The sequence below is a fragment of the Mesoplodon bidens genome (genome assembly GCF_964165515.1).
Source record: "Mesoplodon bidens genome assembly, contig: HAP1_SCAFFOLD_118, whole genome shotgun sequence".
Classification (NCBI taxonomy): Eukaryota; Metazoa; Chordata; class Mammalia; order Artiodactyla; family Ziphiidae; genus Mesoplodon; species Mesoplodon bidens.
In genome coordinates this window covers 864,266-885,976 of record NW_027671260.1, presented here as the reverse complement: position 1 = coordinate 885,976, position 21,711 = coordinate 864,266, and the positions used below count along the sequence as shown (strand labels likewise).

The 21,711-nt window shown below is 38.6% G+C and overlaps 1 pseudogene across 1 annotated transcript; it reads right to left on the bottom strand.

The window, feature by feature from the left end:
* Positions 1-19,668: 19,668 nt before the first annotated feature.
* On the bottom strand, positions 19,669-20,895 carry LOC308611641 (ferritin heavy chain-like; annotated as a pseudogene). The gene has a single exon. The product of its transcript is annotated as a ferritin heavy chain-like (transcript).
* Positions 20,896-21,711: the final 816 nt, after the last annotated feature.

Genomic DNA, 21,711 nt, shown 5'->3' with positions numbered 1-21,711 from the left:
CTGGCTGTTTGTATTAATTTGGCTATTTGGTTAATTATACCCTGTGTCCATTCTTCTGTAGTGAGAGTTTGTAAGGGTTGTATCATATCCTGTCAGATCCGTATGTCTGACTTGCTATTTCTGTGTGTCATGGGGGTGTTGAAAGACTGCAGTTATTTTAATGTGATGGTCCACACAACACTTAAACAAAAGACTCATGATAGTTTCCTTTCCTGTAATATTTTTTAATCCCTGTGCTTTAGTGATGATCCCTTTGGTTTAAATGAGTAGGTTGTTCAGCCCCAGAACTACTAGAATTCATGATCAGTTTTTCTGGTTTTTGTCTGACCTTTTACTGCGAGGGTTCTTGACCATCATACTTTCATGATAGGTTTTTAGTATGTATTCTCTACTCACACATTGTTGAAAGTTTTTATTATTTGTATCCTCTTAGACTTGTCTTTTTTTCCTCTAAAACTAACAGTTATTACATTTCTTCTATTTTGTTTTCCCCTTTGAACTAGTTTCAAGTGTGATTTGGAGCTGAAGATCATGATCAAAAGAATGCAGTGCATTTCTGAGCTCCACCAGGTTTTGCTTGTGAGGTTTACATGCCCCTGCCGCCCTTGCTAATTATGAACTGAGATTCATTTTGTGATGCTTTTTGCTCATAGGTTATATACAGTTATTCTTCAGTTCTGTAATTGTAAAATATGTTGTCTGATTTATTGGTACTAAAGCCAGGGTTATCATTGCACATCCAAGAAGAGGTTTTTAAATTGGATTATGCATTATGTGTGTGCGTATATGTCTCTTTTTTTCCATAGCCAAAATTACAAACCTGCCATGACTTGTCCTGTGCAGGACTCTTCCACACGTGAGAAAACGAGAGTTGTCTATATGTTAAATCTGTAGTTAGCAAGTGACCTTTTGTCTTTCATCGAAAGCACTTGACCTGCAGCAGTGCGGCCTCACCAGTGAAGGAGCAAAGGCTTTACTAAAGGCCCTTGAAACCAACAGAACTCTGCTCGTTCTGGATATAAGAAAAAATCTGCTGGTTGGTATGTGGTCACTTTTTTTAAATTGATAAACACATAGCAAAACAAAAAGAATTTGTTCAGGTATTGACAGTTTTTTAAAACTTAATGTGTTTAACTTTCCTCATCATATCCAGTTGGCCCTTGAACAACGTGGGGTTAGGGGTGTCGACCCCTATGCAGTTGAAGATCTGGGTATAAGTTTATAGTCAGTGGTTTCACATCTGTGGATTCAACCAACCTTGGATCATGTAGGACGATAGTAACTATGTATTGAAAAGTATGCGTGTGTCAGTGGACCCACGAGGTTCAAACCCATGTTGTTCAAGCTTCAACTGTACTTTTCTAGTGTTGCACTTCCCTTATGTTTTTAGCAGCTAATGTACTAATTAAAGTGAATTATACTTGTCAATTTTTCTTATCTCTACTCTGAATAGAGGTGAACCTAGATACTAAGCCTGCTTCCAACAAGAGCATTCTTTCTTTCCTGTGCAACCTCTGAATTCTTGCCAGGAGTACTTTATTCATTTGTCAGACTCACAAGTAATTTTGTAATCATCTTCTGTGTGCCAGAGACGGGTTTAGGGACTAGGGATAAAGCAGTGAACCAGACAGACAAAAGTCTTGCCCTCATGGAGCTTACATTCTAGTGAAGGAGATCAGATAGAAATGAGTAAACAGATAAGTCATATAATTTTAGAGAGTAGGAAGTGCAAAAGTATCTTAATGTAAGGAGAGTGAGGGAGAGCAGGTAGGACTCCATTGGATAGGTTTGTTAGGGGACAGCTTCACTGGAGAAGTGGCATTTGAACGGAGACCTGAATGAAGAGAGGAGCAAGCCATGGAAGATGTAGAGTAAGCACATTCCAGGACAAGGAGGCAATGAGTATGTAGGCATGTAGGTGGGTGGAGTATTTAAGGAAAAGCAAGGAGGCCAATCTGGGCAGAGTACCGGGTGAAGAAGAGTGTGGTAGGACATGAGATCAAGGAGCTAGCCAGGGGTCTGCTCTTGTAAAGTCTTGAAGGCCAGAGTAAAGATGTGGATTATTCTAAATGAGTAGAGGGGTTTGAACTGGAAAAAGGCATGATCCAAATCGTATCTGAATAAGGTGACCTGGTATAGAGAAGGGACCTGGGAGGATAAGTAAGAGGAACAGGGGGCTTCCCTGGTGGCGCAGTGGTTGAGAATCCACCTGCCGATGCAGGGGACGCGGGTTCGTGCCCCGGTCCAGGAAGATCCCACATGCCGCGGAGCGACTGGGCCCGTGAGCCATGGCTGCTGAGCCTGCGTGTCCGGAGCCTGTGCTCCGCAACGGGAGAGGCCACAACAATGAGAGGCCCGTGTACCGCAAAAAAAAAAAAAAAAAAAAAAAAAGAAGAGGAACAGGGAGACCAGTTAGGAGACTATCACAGTGCTCCAAATAAGAGATGTTTATGGCCTAGGTTAGGTTGGAAGTTTGCAGCAAGTGAAAAGTGGTTGAATTCAGGTTGTGTTTTGAGGGTGTAGCTCTCAAGACCTGCAGATAGATGTGAGGTATGAAGGAAATAGTAACAAGGAGACAAGTCGTTGATGATTATGTGTGCAACTCGGTAGTATCCCTTAGAAGAAGGGGGCGGATGGGAGGAGCAGCTTTTGAGGGAATATCAGGACTTGGTTTGTTATCTTGGATGCCCTGGTTTGATATCTTAGATGCTCTTTAGGTATCTAAGTGTCTGGACGGTGCTCAGACTGTACTTTGTATCCAAAGGTATCCAAAGCCACTTTAGATGCAAAATGTTTCAAGTTGACCTTTGCTGCTGCCAAAATAGTAGCCACTGTGGGCAGTCTGCAAGATGGCATCTTAGGTTTCTGAGGAAGAAATTAGAATACACAAAGGGGGAAATAAGTGTATAATTATATAATGTAGATTTCATATTTAAATGTATGGGTAAAGCAATAATTAGTTGGCTTTGGGTTTTAAATGGAAATAGCCACTCATTGGAAAATAATTACTCTAATTTCAATTCATTTTACTTTAGATCATTCTGTGATGAAAACAGTTACCAAAAAAGTTCTCCAGATGGAAGGAGTGCCAAGTCAGAGGTATATAACATGTTTCAGTTCTTTCGGAAGAATTTCTCTTTAATGGCTTGGTTTTCTTTCTTTCTTAAAAGAAAATTATCAAGGTACTTTCTGCCATCTTAAAACTAAGATTTTAGTCAAATCAAATGGCTTTTCTGTTTTTGAAAATGTTGTGTGATGCTTTAATTTAGGTTCCCAGATATGCAGATTGAAAACCTTTTAACTTTTTATTTTCTGTAACATATTATCGTTAGTCACAAATAGTCTTTTTTTTTTTGGTGATAAGAATGAATAGTAGGAGCAGCATTTGTGAAACCAAATCTAACATGAAACTGACTCTTTCTTGTGAGTAAATTTGAATTTTGAAACAGCAAAACAATAAGGTTTAATAAAAAGCAAAATAAATTGTTTATGTTTATGATCTGCCAATTTCCCAGAAAGAGTTTTGTGGTGACTTTAGTTATATACCAGATACATTAAAATCACCAGTGGACAACACATCTTTTATTCAGGTGCCCTCTGAAAGTTTTAAAACTTTGTTGACTTCATATCACTGAACGGTCCACTTTAAAATGGTTAAAATTATAAATTTTCTGTTTTGTGTCATTTACCACAATTTTAAAAAAATGTGTTGTTTGAAGGTTTTTGGGTTTTATAAGGGTATTGTATTAGCATAAAAATGAAAAATTTAAAAGACCACCTCTAATCCCATTATCCTATCAAGCAATATTTACATTTTTATTTTCTCTTTCCTGCTGTCTATAAACATAATTCCACATAGCTTCAATATAATTTGCCATTCTTATCTTTTCATACTAAATTTAAATTCTGTGATTCATAGTTATACTTTTTACCATTGCATTCACAAGGTTTCATTGAGTAGGTTAATTTTTTAAATTGGTGAAAAATTGGAAATAACCTCAAATAAACTATTGTAAACATCTTCATAAATACAGCTTTTTTTTTTTTCTACTTAAAGTTGTATGTTTTTGATTCTCTATTAATCAACTTGCTTGGACAATAGTATATTAAATAAGTTGTTAAGAGTGTTTATGAAGTAAAAAAAAAGCTTATGATCGTCTGCCCATTGTTATTTCAAGAGAGTGATATTTTAATAATCAAATAGTACATTCAAAGAAGTTAAGATTTGTGATATCACACTCATTAGATATTATTATTAAAAATTTATATCCTATGTAAAGCATTCTTAAAATAGCTACATTGACTTTTGCTATGATATTAGAAATGGAAATCTATATAAATAAAACATGTATATGTAAAACATATTAGGAATTCTGTAAAATTAGTACAGAATAATAGGGCATCATGGAATGAGAACAGTTAAACTTTTTTTTTTTAGTTAGCATGATTAAACAAAGTGGAAATGTAACTGAAGTATACAAGCTCATTGAGCTCTTTTAAGAGTAATTTTATTTCTTGGGCTTTTTTTTGTATTTGCCTCAGTTATTTGGAGACATAGAGGTAAGCCAAATCAGTATCTGGGTATATACCTAGATCCAGGTGAGTATAGGAGTGAAATAATGGTGTGAATTGTGTCACATTTATATTGTACTTATATATGCCTAATAAAAGATGGGAACTTTTATTAGAAATTTTTAAATCTCCTAACAAGAAAAGTGTAATTAAAAAAAATTTTAATACAAATGTATTTGCATTAGTTTCTGAAAGTAAAGGAAGGGTATACACATACAAACCATATGCATACAAACATTTTTTTTGATGGCAATGAAGTTAAAAAACACAATAAAATATCACAAAATGAACTGAGCTCCTATATATTTTTAAGAGGCATGTAAATCACACAGGATCGTGTGGTGATTATCAATAAGCTACACTCTATGAAATATTTGTCCTATATTACCACATACACTCCCTTTTACCCTGCATCCTAATGCTGCTAAAATATAGTAGAAAGCAGCAGCATAGCACAGGGAGATCAGCTTGGTGCTTTGCGATGACCTAGAGGGGTGGGATAGGGAGGGTGGGAGGGAGGCTCAAGAGGGTGGGATATGGGGACATGTTTATGCATATGGCTGATTCGCTTTGTTGTGTAACAGAAACTAACAGAATTGTGAAGCAATTATACTCCAATCAAGATCTATTAAAATAAATAAATAAAATAACATAAAATACAGTAGCTTTGAAGGATAAATATAACCATTTTAACCTATGATGTTTGTTTTCAGTAAATTCAAATTAAATATTTAAATGTGAATTTTAATATATGGCTTGTTCTAAGTAAAATATTAACACGTAGGTCTAGTTTCTGCAACCAAATGTTTCCTATAAAGATACTTGCCTCTTTACTACTGAAATATAGGGTAAGTCTCCACATTTCACTCTTTCATCCGGTGGGTTTCATTTGGTTTTTTTTGTGTTTTCTATATGAAATCAAAGGAGCAGTGAAGGTTGACAGGCTTATAGGAGGGTAAAATTGACTCACCTACCCCTCAGCAACTTGCAGCCTTATAACTTGTATTGTTTTTACATAGAAAAATTCATCTTAAATTTAACTTTTGGTCTACTTCTGAAGATTCTGTTTGGCAGAAGTCATGGGTATATCTGTGTTCCTGTGTCCTTGAGACTCAGAAATGCCAAAGGTGTTCTACGATTCAGGAAACTTGAGTGTTTCTGCATGATACATAAAATGTATCATACTTTGGGATCTTTTTTTAAACTTTATTTTTGCATTTCTGCACATCTCAATACTTTTGTTTTAGTTAAAATAACTTGTTACTGTAGAGAACTTATATTTTTTTAAAATGCTGGCTTATGGAAAACCTTTGTACAAAACCGATCCTCTTTTTAATGGGCTTGGCATCATTGTCAAGTGCCTTTTTGATTCCTTTCGACGTGTGCACATGTGACAGTTGCTGTGTAGACCTTTGGTGCATCTTGATTCCTTGTTTTCATGCTTTGTCAAACGTAGTCTTTTGGCCGCAAAGAAGCCTGTAAGTAAAGGAAGGAAACACCCTGCTGGTAAAGAATGTTACCCTCCTGAAGCGCTACCACCTGGAGTGTCTGGTTTCCGGCCATTGTGTCCTGCAGAAAGTGCAAAAAGCAACAGGTAACCTGTTTGCATTCCCTGTCTTTTTCAGTCATTTAGAGTTCTTTATTTTGGAACTTGTATTATGTGGGTGGTCTCTGGTGCTTTGTGTAGAGGAAAAAAGGTAACTCACACATGGCTTCTGCCTAATAAGCCCTCTAAGGAAGAAAAATTAAAAGTAATTGGGAGTTTCAAGTTGTTTCTCAAGTGTCACAACAGAGGTAACTCCGTGGGAGTCTTGAGGAGACTAAAATGATCACCAATTGTGCATGTGAGAAAAGTTTCATTAAAGGCAGGTGTAGTTGAGCGAAGCCCTACAGCACAGAAGTAGGAATTTGGATACGTACGAATGGGAAAAAAGACATTTTAGGCATGGGAAATAGTTTAATGCAGAATGGATGAAAAATATGCATTAGACCTATTCTGAATCAACTGGCTTATTAACTCAGTAAATCAGATTTAGTGAGTCAAACTAGCATTACCTGATTTCTTATCCAGGGGATAGCTGTTCATAGTAATTTTTGTCACAGAACAGTAAATAAAATGGTTGAATTATAGCTTTAGGCTTGCTAAGTGAAATAGATGGCTCTAGATGATCTTCAGGTGACTTACTTGGTAGTAATCAGGAAATTGGGGATTAACAATTGCTTAAGAAAACAAAGAGAATTGACTTTAAATAGTACTTGAAGTAGTTCCTGTGTAAAATATCTGTTCAGTTGCTCATGTTAAATGGATGTTTCTAATCCCCACTGGACAACCGACTACTTTTTTGCAAATGGTAATGTGAATTGCTGTTGCATAAACTAGTGTTGAATCTCCAGTGTTTGCACTTGAGTTTCACAGCTCTGTGGTTTCCTGTCTTCTTCCTGAGACACTTAATCGCAGGTCCATCCTCCTCACACAGGGGGGTAAATTAGAGAACGATTAATATCACCATTTAAAGAAGAGAGACTGAAATCTCAACCATCCTGAACATAGGAGCTGAAGGGGCCTCTCAGCAGTTCAGAGAGTTATTACCAAGCCAGTAGGCTGAATTCTGTTCTGTTTTCTCCGTAGCAGAGCCCTCCAGGTCCTTGTTTTGAGCTTATTTACTTTTATACACAATTCTGTATGGATACTGTTCATACTACTAAATAGTTGTATTAACTGGGTTTAACTGGTGATGTATTTACATGAAGATCTAATTTCGTTTTGTTGCTATCTTTTTAGGGGCTTTCCATTCATCAAAGCTCGTGATGTATGTAATCAGTTGGTGGTGTGTAGCTATCATATTTATGATATATAGGGCTTGAATTGGGAAAGGTGGATGGTCATTCTTCTTGCTTTTTAAACTGACAGAGCCTTACATGAAGCATTTCCCTCTCTGAAATAAATCCATGTAAAACATGTTTGGTCGCTCTCCCAATGCAACTGTGTATTTGTGTGGATTTAGTGCACACCTGGCAGCCTTGTGGTTATGTCTGTAAACAAGGAAGCCTGTTTTCCAGTCCGCAAATCAGCTGTTACCCAGTGAAACGAACTTGACTGCCATTTCTGACCCCTCACATGGAGCTGTCATACTCAAGAATGTTCACGTTTTCAAGAAACGTTGTTTGCGGGCTATATGTACAAATTCCTGATCTAAAAGCCAATATAAAGCAACATCTCCCAAACCTCTGCTCTCTCACCAAGACCACACACATTCCCTCGCTTATGGCCTCGTGGCAAGCTAATACTGTCAGTATCAGATTCTCCTTCCCAGTGGTCTTGGGAGACTGCATAGTTGCTCTGTGAAAGGCACCACTGCTGAGGTTGAGAGAAGAGCATTTTGGGTGTCTGTCCTGGCCTTGCATTCCCAGAGAGAGGGGTGTGCACCTCGTTCTCCTGTTAGGGTTTTCCTATGCTGCAGGGTTTGCTGCTTGTTGTCAAAATGATGTCCTAGTGACTTGTCTTCTGCGTGGTTATATAATCCCAGCACAGTTCTTTATGATCGGTAGACTTTTATGGGGTTGTGGCCAGGTCAGTTTTTAAATGTTTGGAAATGTCCTATTGAACAACATTGCAGTGGCAGTGAAGCTTGCTGGGAGAATTGTTGCCCTAGTTTTGGCTTAAGGGTGGTGAGAAGATGAAATTTTTGATGGGTCAGTTTTAGTTGTGTATGTGTATGTGATTTATTTTTTTAAATTCTAATGTCTATTATTCACAGCTTAGATATGTTGACTTCCTGATTATTCATCAGTCCCTTTACTGATGTATTTTCCTCTGAAAAACTACATTTTCTTCCAGACTGTTTTTGTCTGATGGTGAAGAATAAATTTTTCATTTGCAGTATAAAGTTGATTTGAGAAAAAATGTTTACCTTGGATCTTCACTTGGCTTCTGTGAAAGAAACGTAATAAAATAATATGGGCAATTCCCATTACTAATCCTAACCACGTACAACAGAGGTCTGTACAGTAACATAGCAAAAATAAGTTCCTGTACTTTTACTTAGTCATTGCCTGTTTTACACTAAAGAGCAGTGAGAGACATTTATAAAGAATGATACCTCAGATCACTTTTGTTAAATGTCCTCTAATATTTGGATATTTGGTATCTGGCTTGTGTTGTCTTTTATACAATCTTGTCTTCTTTCTTTGCACTTTAGTTTAACAACTCTGTGGTTTCCTGTCTTCTTCTTGTGACACTCAGGTCCATCAGAATTTCCTGTGACTGTGACAGTAGAGAGTCCTTCCTCCTCAGAAATCGAAGAGGTCGATGATTCCTCAGAACGTGTTCAGGAGGAGCCAGAGAAAATCCGTTTGAAACAAGAAGTATTGCAGGTACAAAGTTATCACTTTAAAGCTATAGAGAAGATTATTTTTCAAACGGAAGGCTGATTGCAACACAGCACAGCTTGTGTGAGGGTTCTGTTTTCTCCTCCCACCTGCATTGTATCCCCTTCAATGGTTCCTTAAGCTTAGACCAAGGTGAATGGTGGACATTTGAACTCTAAGAAACTAAAATCAAAACATGTCGTTAGTAATATATTTTCCTTTCCTTAGAACCTTAGTATATTAGATTTAGGGAGAACCTTAGTGATCATAAGATAAGGAAATTGAGTTCTGAATGAATACAGTCAGCTGATTCAGTGCTCTTGTTTTACAGATGAGAAAATGGACAGTTCTAGTTGAACTCTCTTTTTATAAGAGGAAAATATGGCCTCATTTTAAATAAAAGTAAAGTTGAAAAAAGTTTTGATGTTGATAGTCTCCTTTCCTAAAATCAAAAATATCAAGAAGCTACATTCTATTACCAAATAAACCTGACCTCTAATGTCATTCCATACTTTTGTTTGTATGGACAGAAAAGAAAAATTGATTTTTATAAGAAATTTTTGCACCTCAAAATTAATATATTTATTTTATTTCAACTTTAATGCAGAGCTGAACATTTCTAGTAAATAAAGGAACACCATTTGGGGGGGACCTTGTCTTTGTGCTACAAAGTCCATGTTTAATTTTTAAAAATTATTTAATATGATTTTCTCTTCATATGAAACATGACACTTGACAGGTTTCAGAACTAATTATCCCGTTATTGTAGGACTATGGGAATTACTCTGATTTTCAAAAGAGTTAGGTTTTTATTTTTTAATTAAAATTAATGATAATATAGAGAAATTTTAAGAAAAGAACTTAGAAAATTATGAAATGTTAGAGTATGAGAAATCTATAGTTCATGTAGAGTTACTCCCTTTCGTTTTATAAATGAGCACCTACAATTTGTAGAACGTAAGTGGTTTATTAGTAAATGGCAGAGTATGACAAGACCCTAGAGCATCTAACTCGCATTCCTTGTCATTTTAGTTCTGGTGTATTCATTTCCCTCACGAATAGCCCACGAGATTGTATTTGTAAAAGCAGTAATAGACAGTGGGGAAGTCCAAGAAGTTTAAACACTGGGACCACAGAATAGCAGATTCAGAATGCACTGAGAACCCTTTTAGCTCTTCTCTGTTTTGACAAGACACTACAATGATGGTATCAAAGTGTTTAAGTATATATGCCCACAAAAATCAAGAGATTTCAACATAGTTTTGAAAGACAGAAGACAAGTGGAAGAGTGTGAAACTGAAGCAGTAGAACAGAGGAAAAGCATCACCTAGAATATGCACAGGGACCACGTGCAACTGAGGAGGATTCTGACCCCACCTGCAGAAGTAGCTCCGCGCTTTGATGCGCATGTAGGAGAGAGTGTGGAGTTAGTTAAAAGTGTGACTGAAATAGGGGAGCTCATTGAAGGGTTGTGTTTGGAGGAGTGGACTCCCAGCCCCGCCCTCACCCTCCTGAAATGAGATGATTTCATTTTGAAAACAGTGAAACTGGCGAGAACGAACTGGGGCAGCTAGTGTGAGTTTTTACACCCTAGAAAATTGTGTTTGGGGGAGATCCTATTACAGTTACTGCCCGCTCCTTCCTGCATAAGAAGCCAATCAATCGTTGACTTCAGGGAGCTTTCTGCGCTCATTCTTTTTTTTTTTTTTTAATTTAATTTATTTATTTAGTGTTATGCGGGCCTCTCCTGTTGCGGAGCACAGGCTCCGGACGCTCAGGCTCAGCGGCCATGGCTCACGGGCCCAGCCGCTCCCGCAGCATGTGGGATCCTCCCAGACCCGGGCACGAACCCGCGTCCCCTGCATCGGCAGGCGGACTCTCAACCACTGCGCCACCAGGGAGGCCCTGCGCTCATTCTTAAATAGAAAATAAGTGTCATTTGCCTGTTAGTTGAGTAAAGCTTACAACATGAGAGAGGGGGAAAAAGAGTGCAAACATATCCTAGTAGGACCAGGGACAATTTAGGGAACAGAATAATTTAAGAAAAAACCCTAATTAGTATCCTGAGAAAGGTTTAAAAAGAGCTAGCAACTATAAAATAAGACTAGGGTATTAATGAAAAGGAGAATGGTCAGAAAGCAAGAGGGGTCTCCTGGAAATGCAAATATGGTTGCTGAAATAAATTCAGTAGGAATTTAAAAAATTTCTCAGTATATAAAAAAGCAAGACACAATGGAAAATGTGATAGAAATATGTTAGAGAGGCTGCATCTGGGAGATCCCACATGTTACTATTAGAAACTCCAGACCCAGAAAAAAAATAGAGGGAAGCTGTCAAAGGGCAAGAAAATTCCCCACAGCTGAAAGTAGACATCAGGCCTCAGATTGAAAATAGTTACGCAAGATGAGCAAGAATAGACTCATACCTAGGCACCCTTCATTGTGAAACTTTCAAATACTGAAAAACTAAATTAAAATAGAATAAAATACTGAGAGGATACATCCATTCCAGAGAGAAAAATACTGGTCACCTAAAAAAAAAGGTTACAATCTGACTTTATCATACTTGTCATGAGCACCATGGATCCTGGAAGGCATTAGAAAGATACCTCCAAAGTTTTTCAGGCACATAATTTTCACCCTAGGGGTCTGTATCCAGCCAAACTATCAGTCATACGTAGAGGCTGAAGAAGATATTTTGTACCCAAAGAAATTTGAAAAATTGACCTCCTGTGCTACACCTTAAGCTATTTATAGACATAATCCAGCAAAATGAGGCAATAAACCAAGAAGGAAGGTAATAGGGGATTCAGTGCAGATTGCAGCTAGTCTAGAGTGGAGAGGCTTCTATTGATTGTGTGATTGAGAGCTTAGAAACACCTTGAGGCATATTGTACTTACTAGGTGTTAGGCACTGTTGGAAGGGAGGAGGGAGAGGAAGAGGAGAAGGAACTTGAACTCCAGAGGAGAAAAGGCTATACGGACATAAACCTGAAGCACACTGAACTATGGTTGATTTTTAACCTAGTATTGGTGAGGAAGGGAAGAATCCACTTCAACTTGACACTATAGATGTCCCCCTTTTCAGTGACACACAGGGGTAATGACCACCTATCTAATTTGTTGTCCAAACCGGAACTTGTCCAAACTCCTTACACTTCAATAGTGTAAGGAGGCACTCTAATGCTGTAACATCAGGACAACAGGTATAAACTGGAACAGCCCAAGGCGGCTTGGGGTATGTGGTCACCCTGCACAAGGGCAGTGACACTGGCACAGTATGGAACGAGGTGTAGTCTATACACAGAGACACAGTACATCTGCAGTGGGCAATATTAATTTCATTGTAATAATGGCAATACTGTCTTGGTTTGCAGCTTTTATTGTCAACTTGCATGTAATCACAAATAACTAAAGTAAACTATACTTAGTATGTATTAGTATTAACTTGGTATGTACTGAAATGTATACTGGTATGTACTTAGTATATATTAGGCTCTAAGTGTTTTTGCATATATTAACTCATTTAATCCTCTGAATAGCCTTATGAGGTTGGTGCTAATATCATTCCCACTTTTGAGAACAGGAAGCTAAGTCAGGGAAGGAACTTGCCCAGGCTGTACCTAATTTAAGGTTGGATCGAGGCTTTGAGTTCAGGCTCTCCGCCTGTTCTCTTAAACCTTACTCCGTACTGACTCTCAAATAACAGAAGACTTAACTGCACATAGAACAGAATATAAATTTCAACTTTGACAACGTAACAGCTAGGTTTGGAAGGTAGACAGGAGGTAGAAAAAAGGGAAGATGGTATGAATGTCCTCATTTTACAAAGCGTGACGTTGAGAGAGTTTCTGGTTGATCAACAATGTAGGTTTTTAAGTATATGACTACAAGTCAGAGATCATGAGCAGTGGAATAACTCATGATGACATAACTTAGCAGTGTGGACATAGGAAAGAGTGTAAAGGAACTAAACCCTTACTTATTAGTAAGTTAGAAAGTGAACAGATAATGCCTCCAATTTAGTGAGAAAATAGTCATGGAAGAGTATTACTTGGAAATGGAGAAGAATTCAAAATAACAATAGTTGGACTTCCCTGGTGGCACAGTGGTTAAGAAACTGCCTGCCAAGGCAGGGGACATGGGTTCGAGCCCTGGTCCGGAAAGATCCCACATGCCACGGAGCAGCGAAGCCCGTGCTCCACAACTATGGACCTGGCGCTCTAGAGCCTGTGAACCACAACTACTGAGCGCACGTGCCACAAGTACTGAAGCCCGTGCGCCTAGATCCTGTGCTCCCTAACAAGAGAAGCAACCTCAATGAAGAGTAGCCCCCGCTCGCCGCAACTAGAGAAAGCCTGCATGCAACAACGAAGACTCAACACAGCCACAAATAAGTAAATAATAAAATAATAAAAATAATAAAAAAATAATAAAAATAACAATAGTTGATGTAAACCTCATAAAAAAGGAAATCCATACAGCCAGTAAACACAGAAAAGTGTACGACTTCATTAAGTAATAAGTGAAAAGTGAGTCAAAACCAAGGAAACTACATGTCAATCAGATTGACAAATACATAAATAAAAAGTCTGGTAGTATCAGGTATTGTAGACCTGAAGTACTATGGGAATCTTCTACCCTGTTTATACTGGAGTATAAATCGACACAACTACTTTGGAAAGCATTTAGCCCTCTCCATCACCTGAAGGTATATAAATAGCCTGTGAGCCAGCAGCCCTCACCCCCGCCCTGTGTAAATGCACCAGAATAACGGGTACAGCAGGATTCCTGTCCATGATTTGCATTAGCACAAACTGAAAACAAACCAAATGTCCATTAAGAGTCAAAAATTAAAGATGATACAAATAGATGGAGAGATATACCATGTTCTTGGATTAGAAGAATCAACACTGTGAAAATGACTCTACTACCCAAAGCTATCTACAGATTCAGTGCAATCCCTATCCACCTACCACTGGCATTTTTCACAGAACTAGAACAAAAAATTTCACAATTTGTATGGAAACACAAAAGACCCCGAATAGCCGAATCAATCTTGAGAACGAAAAATGGAGCTGGAGGAATCAGGCTCCCTGACTTCAGACTATACTACAAAGCTACAGTAATCAAGACACTATTGTACTGGCACAAAAACAGAAAGATAGATCAATGGAACAGAATAGAAAGCCCAGAGATAAACCAACACACATACGGTCACCTTATCTTTGATAAAGGGGGCAGGAATGTATAGTGGAGAAAGGACAGTCTCTTCAATAAGTGGTGCTGGGAAAACTGGACAGGTACATGCATGTAAAAGTATGAGATTAGATCACTCCCTAACACCATACACAAAAATAAGCTCAAAATGGATTAAAGACCTAAATGTAAGGCCAGAAACTATCGAACTCTTAGAGGAAAACATAGGCAGAACACTCTATGACATAAATCACAGCAAGATCCTTTTTGATCCACTTCCTAGAGAAATGGAAATCAAAACGAAAATAAACAAATGGGACCTAATGAAACTTCAAAGCTTTTGCACAGCAAAGGAAACCATAAATAAGACCAAAAGACAACCCTCAGAATGGGAGAAAATATTTGCAAATGAAGCAACTGACAGAGGATTAATCTACAAAATTTACAAGCAGCTCATGGAGCTCAATACCAAAAAAACAAACAACCCAATCCAAAAATGAGCAGAAGACCTAAATAGACATTTCTCCACAGAAGATATACAGACTGCCAACAAACACATGAAAGAATGCTCCACATCTTTAATCATTAGAGAAATGCAAATCAAAACTACAATGAGATATCATCTGACACCAGTCAGAATGGCCATCATCAAAAAATCTAGAAACAATAAATGCTGGAGAGGGTGTGGAGAAAAGGGAACACTCTTGCACTGCTGGTGGGAATGTGAATTGGTACAGCCACTATGGAGAGCAGTATGGAGGTTCCTTAAAAAACTACAAATAGAACTACCATATGACCCAGCAATCCCACTATTGGGCATGTACCATAAACCATAATTCAAAATCCATAAATTCAAAAAGAGTCATGTACCTAAATGTTCATTGCAGCTCTATTTACAATAGCCAGGAGATGGAAACAACCTAAGTTTCCATCATCGGATGAATGGATAAAGAAGGTGTGACACATATATACAATGGAATATTACTCAGCCATAAAAAGAAACGAAATTGAATTATTTGTAGTGAGGCGGATGGACCTAGAGTCTGTCATGCAGAGTGAAGTAAGTCAGAAAGAGAAAGACAAATACCGTATGCTAACACATATATATGGAATCTAAGAAAAGAAATGTCATGAAGAACCTAGGGGTAAGACAGGAATAAAGACACAGAAGACCTAGAGAATGGACTTGAGGATATGGGGAGGGGGAAGGGTAAGCTGTGACAAGGTGAGAGAGTGGCATGGACATATATACATTACCAAACGTAAAATAGATAGCTAGTGGGAAGCAGCTGCGTAGCACAGGGAGATCAGCTTGGTGCTTTGGGACCACCTAGAGGGGTGGGATAGGGAGGGTGGGAGGGAGGGAGACACAAGAGGGAAGAGATATGGGAACATATGTATATGTATAACTGATTCACTTTGTTATAAAGCAGAAACTAACACCAAATTGTAAAGCAATTATACTCCAATAAAGATGTAAAAATAAAAAGTGTAGGCTGTTTTTATTATTGGATGCAAGCTAGTGATGCTGTAAAAGCTTTCAGCAAGTATGTGTTTCTTTCTTATATAAAGCACTGCCATTAAGGCTGCCCTAATATTTTTTAGATTACATTTACCTATAGATTACTTACAGGTTCAAATCTACAGTGGAAATAACTTTTTTTTTTTTTACTAGTTTTGGAATGATGTTTTTAAACCAGTTCCTTAGAAGACTCCTATGTGACCCACACTAGTAAAATATACCTTCAGGTGCCTCCTCTGTCTGTAGGCAACAGCAGTGTAAAATATGTAAACAAATGAGTGTCCTGTTTGCTAAAATTTAATCTGTTGATTATGTTGTATTATTGCTCTTCCCCAAATTCTCTCTCTCCATCAGGTAACATTCCTTATTATTAGGAAGAGGAAGTTCCTTAACATGTTATTTCGACAGCATAATTTACCCAGATGATGGTCATTATGATGATGCTTCATTTGTTTTTGATTTATTTTACTTTTTTTGATGATGCTTTAGATTCATTTAGAGTCCACCATTCAGAGAGGAATAGCTGGCCTACATTATTTCTCATACTTATTAAAAATTGCTGCATTCCCATCTGTGAGTTTGTTGAACGACTGGGTAGCATACCTCTTTATAAAGCTAAAATGGAGAGTAATAAATGAAAACACTCCCTAGCTATACTATTGATTTAATTGTTTATTAAAATAACCTCATATTGGACTTGTATTTTCCTCTTAGAAAATTGGCAAAGTGCTAATATATTTAGTTTAACTGGACCAAGTACATGTCTTATTTAACTTTGATTCCCCAGCACAAACTCATTTATTAAGAATAAATGCTTGGGACTTCCCTGGTGGTGCTGTGGTTAAGAATCCACCTGCCAGTGCAGGGACACGGGTTTGAGCCCTGGTCTGGAAAGATCCCACATGCCGCGAAGCTGCTAAGCCTGGGCGCCACACTACTGAGCCTGCGCTCTAGAGCCCGTGAGTCACAATTACTGAAGTTCACACACCTTAGAGCCCGTGCACCGCAACTACTGAGCCCACATGCTGCAACTAATGAAGCCCATGCCCTCTAGGGCCCATGTGCTGCAACTACTGAAGCCCACATGCATAGAGCCCCTGCTCTGCAACGAGAAGCCACCACAATGAGAAGCCTGCACAGTGCAACGAAGAGTAGCCCCCGCTCGCCACCACTAGAGAAAGCCCATGCGCAACAATGAAGACCCAACGCAGCCAATAAATAAATAAAATAAAATAAAATAGAATAAATAGTCGAGAATATTGGACTTTATTTTAAAAAAAAGAGTAAATGCCTGTTGAATCGAATTAATCAGCCAAACAGTAGACAAATGAAAGTTGTGGTTAATAAGATGGGCCAGACTGAAATAGTATTCTTGTTGAGAAGCTTGCTTTAATCACCTTCTTATTTTCCAGCCTTATATAATCGTGTATTAATGTGATAGAATATTTCTCATATTGAGAAAATAATAGTTTTGTATTACGCTGAATCTGCCTGGGAATAAAATAGACACCTTATCAAATTCAGTGGAGGTGTCATGAGAATTGATACCTAAGGGTTGTTGTGGGAACACATTTAAATTTTAAAAATATACAAGATTTTTGATATTGTCTCATGCCCACTATATTGTTTGGGAATAATGCAGTTTCAATTTATAGAATTGCAGCATGTATTTTAGGGCTGTAGAGAAACTTGATAAGTCCTGCATTGAACCTAAAGAGGAATGCATTGCCATAAGGTGCTCATTCAAAAATCAAATAATGATGTGAATAATGTTGATCATCTCTACTGGAGGAAAAACATGCTACACATTAAACACATTACTTATTATATATTTATTTAACAATCTTGGACTTCATTAATACAATGTTTTGTAGTATGTATGCCTTATTTCTTTTCTTATAGTTAAATGTCTGAATTCTGAGAAATTTCAGCATGCTTTGGTGAGAGGAACAGTCATCTTATTTTCAAAAAGATGCAGGCACAGACTGTTTTTGACCAAAAGGTGTATTACTGACCAAAATTCAGCCATCTAGTCTGGAAAATAAATGAAGAATTCTGCTGCTGGTGAGATGAATACATAGGTAGAGGGAGGTGAAGAATATAAACTACTTAGCAGCCTTAAACTTTCTCTTGACTTTGATATAAGTGCTGGAGAAACATCAATGTTATCATTCCCAGAGACCATTCATTTAGAAATGTAAATTAGAACAGATGGAAAAATACAGTGTTGGGAGGAAACAAAATGGATGTGTGTGATACCTACCCACTGTCATGGTGAGGGCCCTGCATTACACTTACTGTCTAAAGCTTACTGTGCTGAAACCTTCACAGCAAAGGTTCCCGTTCCTCATAATGACCTCTAAGTGAAAGTGAATGAGGTTTAGCTACCAGGTATGTGCTTCTGGAACAACACACGAAGGGCCCTATTTTTTTTTTTTTTTACTTTATTTTTATATTATTTTATTTTTTGGCTGCGTTGGGACTTTGTTGCTGCATGCGGGCTTTCTCCAGTTGCGGCAAGTGGGGGCTATTCTTCATTGTGGTGCATGGGCTTTTCATTTTGCTGGCTTCTCTTGTTGCGGAGCATGGGCTCTAGGTGCACAGGCTTCAGTAGTTGTGGCTTGCGGGCTCTAGAGCACAGGCTCAGTAGTGTGGCACATGGGCTTAGTTGCTCCGCGGCATGTGGGATCTTCCCAGACCAAGGATCAAACCCATGTCCCCTGCATTGGCAGATGGATTCTTAACCGCTGCGCCACCAGAGAAGCCCACAGTGGGACCTTTTAACGTTGTTTCCAAAGCTATTTTCTTTGGAATACTGTTCTGTGAGATTTGGTAGAAAAAGAATCCCATGATCAGAATGTTTGGGAAACACTGAATATTTTATCCCCACGTTATACATTCAAAATGTATATTTTTTACATCAGAGATAAAATTCCTAGAATAAACAAAAACTGAAAAAACAAAACAAAAAATCCTGCTAATTCGATTAATACAAGTTTTCCACTGAACACTTGTGAATGTTTTTGAGGCACTGGCTGATACTGAACACAGTCTTGGGAAGGTTGATCTAAGGAATTAAAATTCTGTAAATTATGAGGAAAACACTTTTAGGTGAGAAGAGATGCATATGGTAGCAGGCTTCAGTATTCTGTATTTCCATTCGGGAAATTGTTCTTATTTGATCCCTTCCACCCTTGATCCTTTTTCCTTTCAGTGGACTCTGTAGTAGGGATAAAGGGAAAAATGTCATTTACTACCTTAGAAGAGCTATTTACTCTAGTGTAAATACAGTGGAGGCTGGTAAAAGTGTGTTGATAATAAGACATATTAGCTTAGGTTCTCTTGGTAGCAAATAACAAAAACTAAATCAAAGTTGGATATGTGAAACCCAAGGGCAGAAATACAGCCAGGCTCAGGAAAGGTCTAGGAAGCAGCTATATCATTTCCAGTAATGTGATCGCCGAACTGCTTTTCAACAAAGGGCGTCTTCCTAATGAACTTCAAAATGAGCTCTGCTGCTTGTTGGAGTTAAAAAAAAATATATATATATATATATATATATATATATATGTTTATACATATATATATGTATACACACACACACACAAGCATGCATATATACATATGATACAAAGAAAGAAAACATATATAAGTGGATGTTTTGTTATTACAACATGCATGCCAGGCATTGGTGACCATGGGAGGTCACCTCCGTGTTTCTGAGCAAGACAGCCTAACACTCATTTTTCCATTATCACTGTTGCCCAGAGTGAACTTGTCAAAGAGATACTCCACCATTCAGACTTCCAAACCCCTCCACCCCCCATCTTGCTACTCATACTTAACCATTAGTATTTGCATAATTAATGCACATAAACATTTCAGGTGAAACTGAAGACACCCTTTATTTTAATCCCTGCCCAATCCCATTCCCTTCACTTGTTCCCCAGAAGCAACTGCAATCATGATTTTCAGGCTATGGTTCTATACTTTCACTATGCACATGCACCCACATTCACCAGGTACCCCTACCTCACCCCACCCCACCCCAGTCTACCCCCATATACCTACATTATTTATAAGGGGAAGACTGATTTTGTGTTTTCCAGGGCCCCATGGAACACCTTCTCCCTCCCACTATGGAGATCCTGAGCTGCATCTGGTTGGGGTATGGCTGTGTTCAGAAACTCCTGGATACCTGTTTTAAAACTTAAAAAATGAGAGATTTGCCCACATGAATCAACCAGAGACCTTTATTTATTTATGAACCAATAACTTTATTGGAAGAAATGGAAAAACTGGAAGAAAAAAACTTAAGTGATAAAGTCCAGGAAAAGAGAGTCCTGCCCTTGTTGCCAAAAAAAAAACAGAACCAAAACTTAAGTGAACTTCTTCTGCAAGGGCACTCTTGCCGTCTGCATGGCAGGCATGGTGACCAGGGCTCTGGTCACCCCGTGGCTCTGGGGAAGTCCAGTCCAGGCTCAGTTCTTCTTGTCGCTGTCGCCCAGGGTGAGCTTGTCAAAGAGTTACCCTGCCAGCTCGACGTCTGGGGCCCCCCATGCTCAGGGTGGTGACATGACCCTCCAGCTGTCTGATGAGCGCCACCTACTGGCTGAGGTAGTGAGTTGCCAGGAAGTGGAGCAGGTGGGGGTCGCACTTGTCGGTGGCCAGCTGGTGCAGTGGAGCAGGCTCCGGGTCGACCACTTGCTTCTCCAGGAACAAGGCGCACTTCATGGCCTTGAGGCCGCTCTTGCACTCGTCACTGACTGGCTTCCTGATGTCTTGGAAGTTGAGGCGGCCCCCCGCGCTGGTTCTGCAGGCGCTTCAGGCCCTGGGCCCACAGTGGCGCAGGAAGAACCGGCTAAAGTGCTTCAAGGCCACGTCGTCGCGGTGGAGGTAAAAGGCCACGGCCAGGCCCACGAAAGAGGCGTGGAGCTCCAGGGTGAAATGACTGTTGACGGCGGCCTCGCAGTCGGCGTGGTAGCTCTGGCGCACCTGCGAGGGCGGCGCGGGCAGCATGGTGGGTGTGAAGGCCAAGGTGAAGGCGAAGCCGCGGGGCCTGCGGTACCTGTCTCGGAGTCCCTTTCACGTGATTTAGCAATTTCCTTCGTCTTGGGTAAGTGCAGACTTCTCTTTTGTTTGTCAGAAAACAAAAGGCTTAGGTGTATTCTTAGAGAAAGAGCTTAACTGTGTGGATGTATTTATCCCCTCCAGCCTCATTTGTCCTTTCACTGCCACTCAGCAAGCGTTTTTTGTAACGCCTCAATTATGTTGTATGGAATGAGCCACAGTGGTAGGAAATACCATTGATCTCAAATTATCTTTCATTCATTCATTCAGTAAATATTTATTGATTACTTAATATGGCCCAGGCACTGGTATGGGATTTGGGCATATATTAGTAACAGAGAGACAAAGTCTGTTCCCATGAGGTTTGTATTCTAGTGGAGAAGCAGACCAAAACAAAACAAAACAAAAAACTACTGTTTTTCTCCCTTTCTTGTCTCCAGTAAATACGTATAAGATATTACACATGTATATGATATTAAAAAGTCAATATTTTCTTAGAAGTTAAGGATGTTATAGTGGAAGACATAAGACCAATCTAGGTATTTATAATTAATTAATTCAACAGCCATTTCTAGACAGTATTCCAAATATGTGTAATAATATTTTGTGTTTGACTCTGGAGATACACAGAAGAATCAGACATGGTCTCTGTTCTCAAGGTACAAGAAAGAGTGATGGACTGTTTTAAGTGCTCTCAATGGTTTTAAAGTTTTTGGATAAAATAGCTGTTTTCACTTACAGTTTTATTACCATGACTTTGACTAATGTACTTTTTTGGGGGGTCCCTTTATTTCTCTTTGAAAGTTCATGCTGTGCTATAATCATTGTTTATGAAGGAAGCAAAGGATCAAATATCAACTGTCACTTTGTACACTTATCTAAGCAATTTTAGAGGCATTTAATTGTTGAGTCTGTAAAGAAATAGAATAATAACAATGTCTATTTGATAAGTTGATGTTAATGATAGGATCATACATTAGA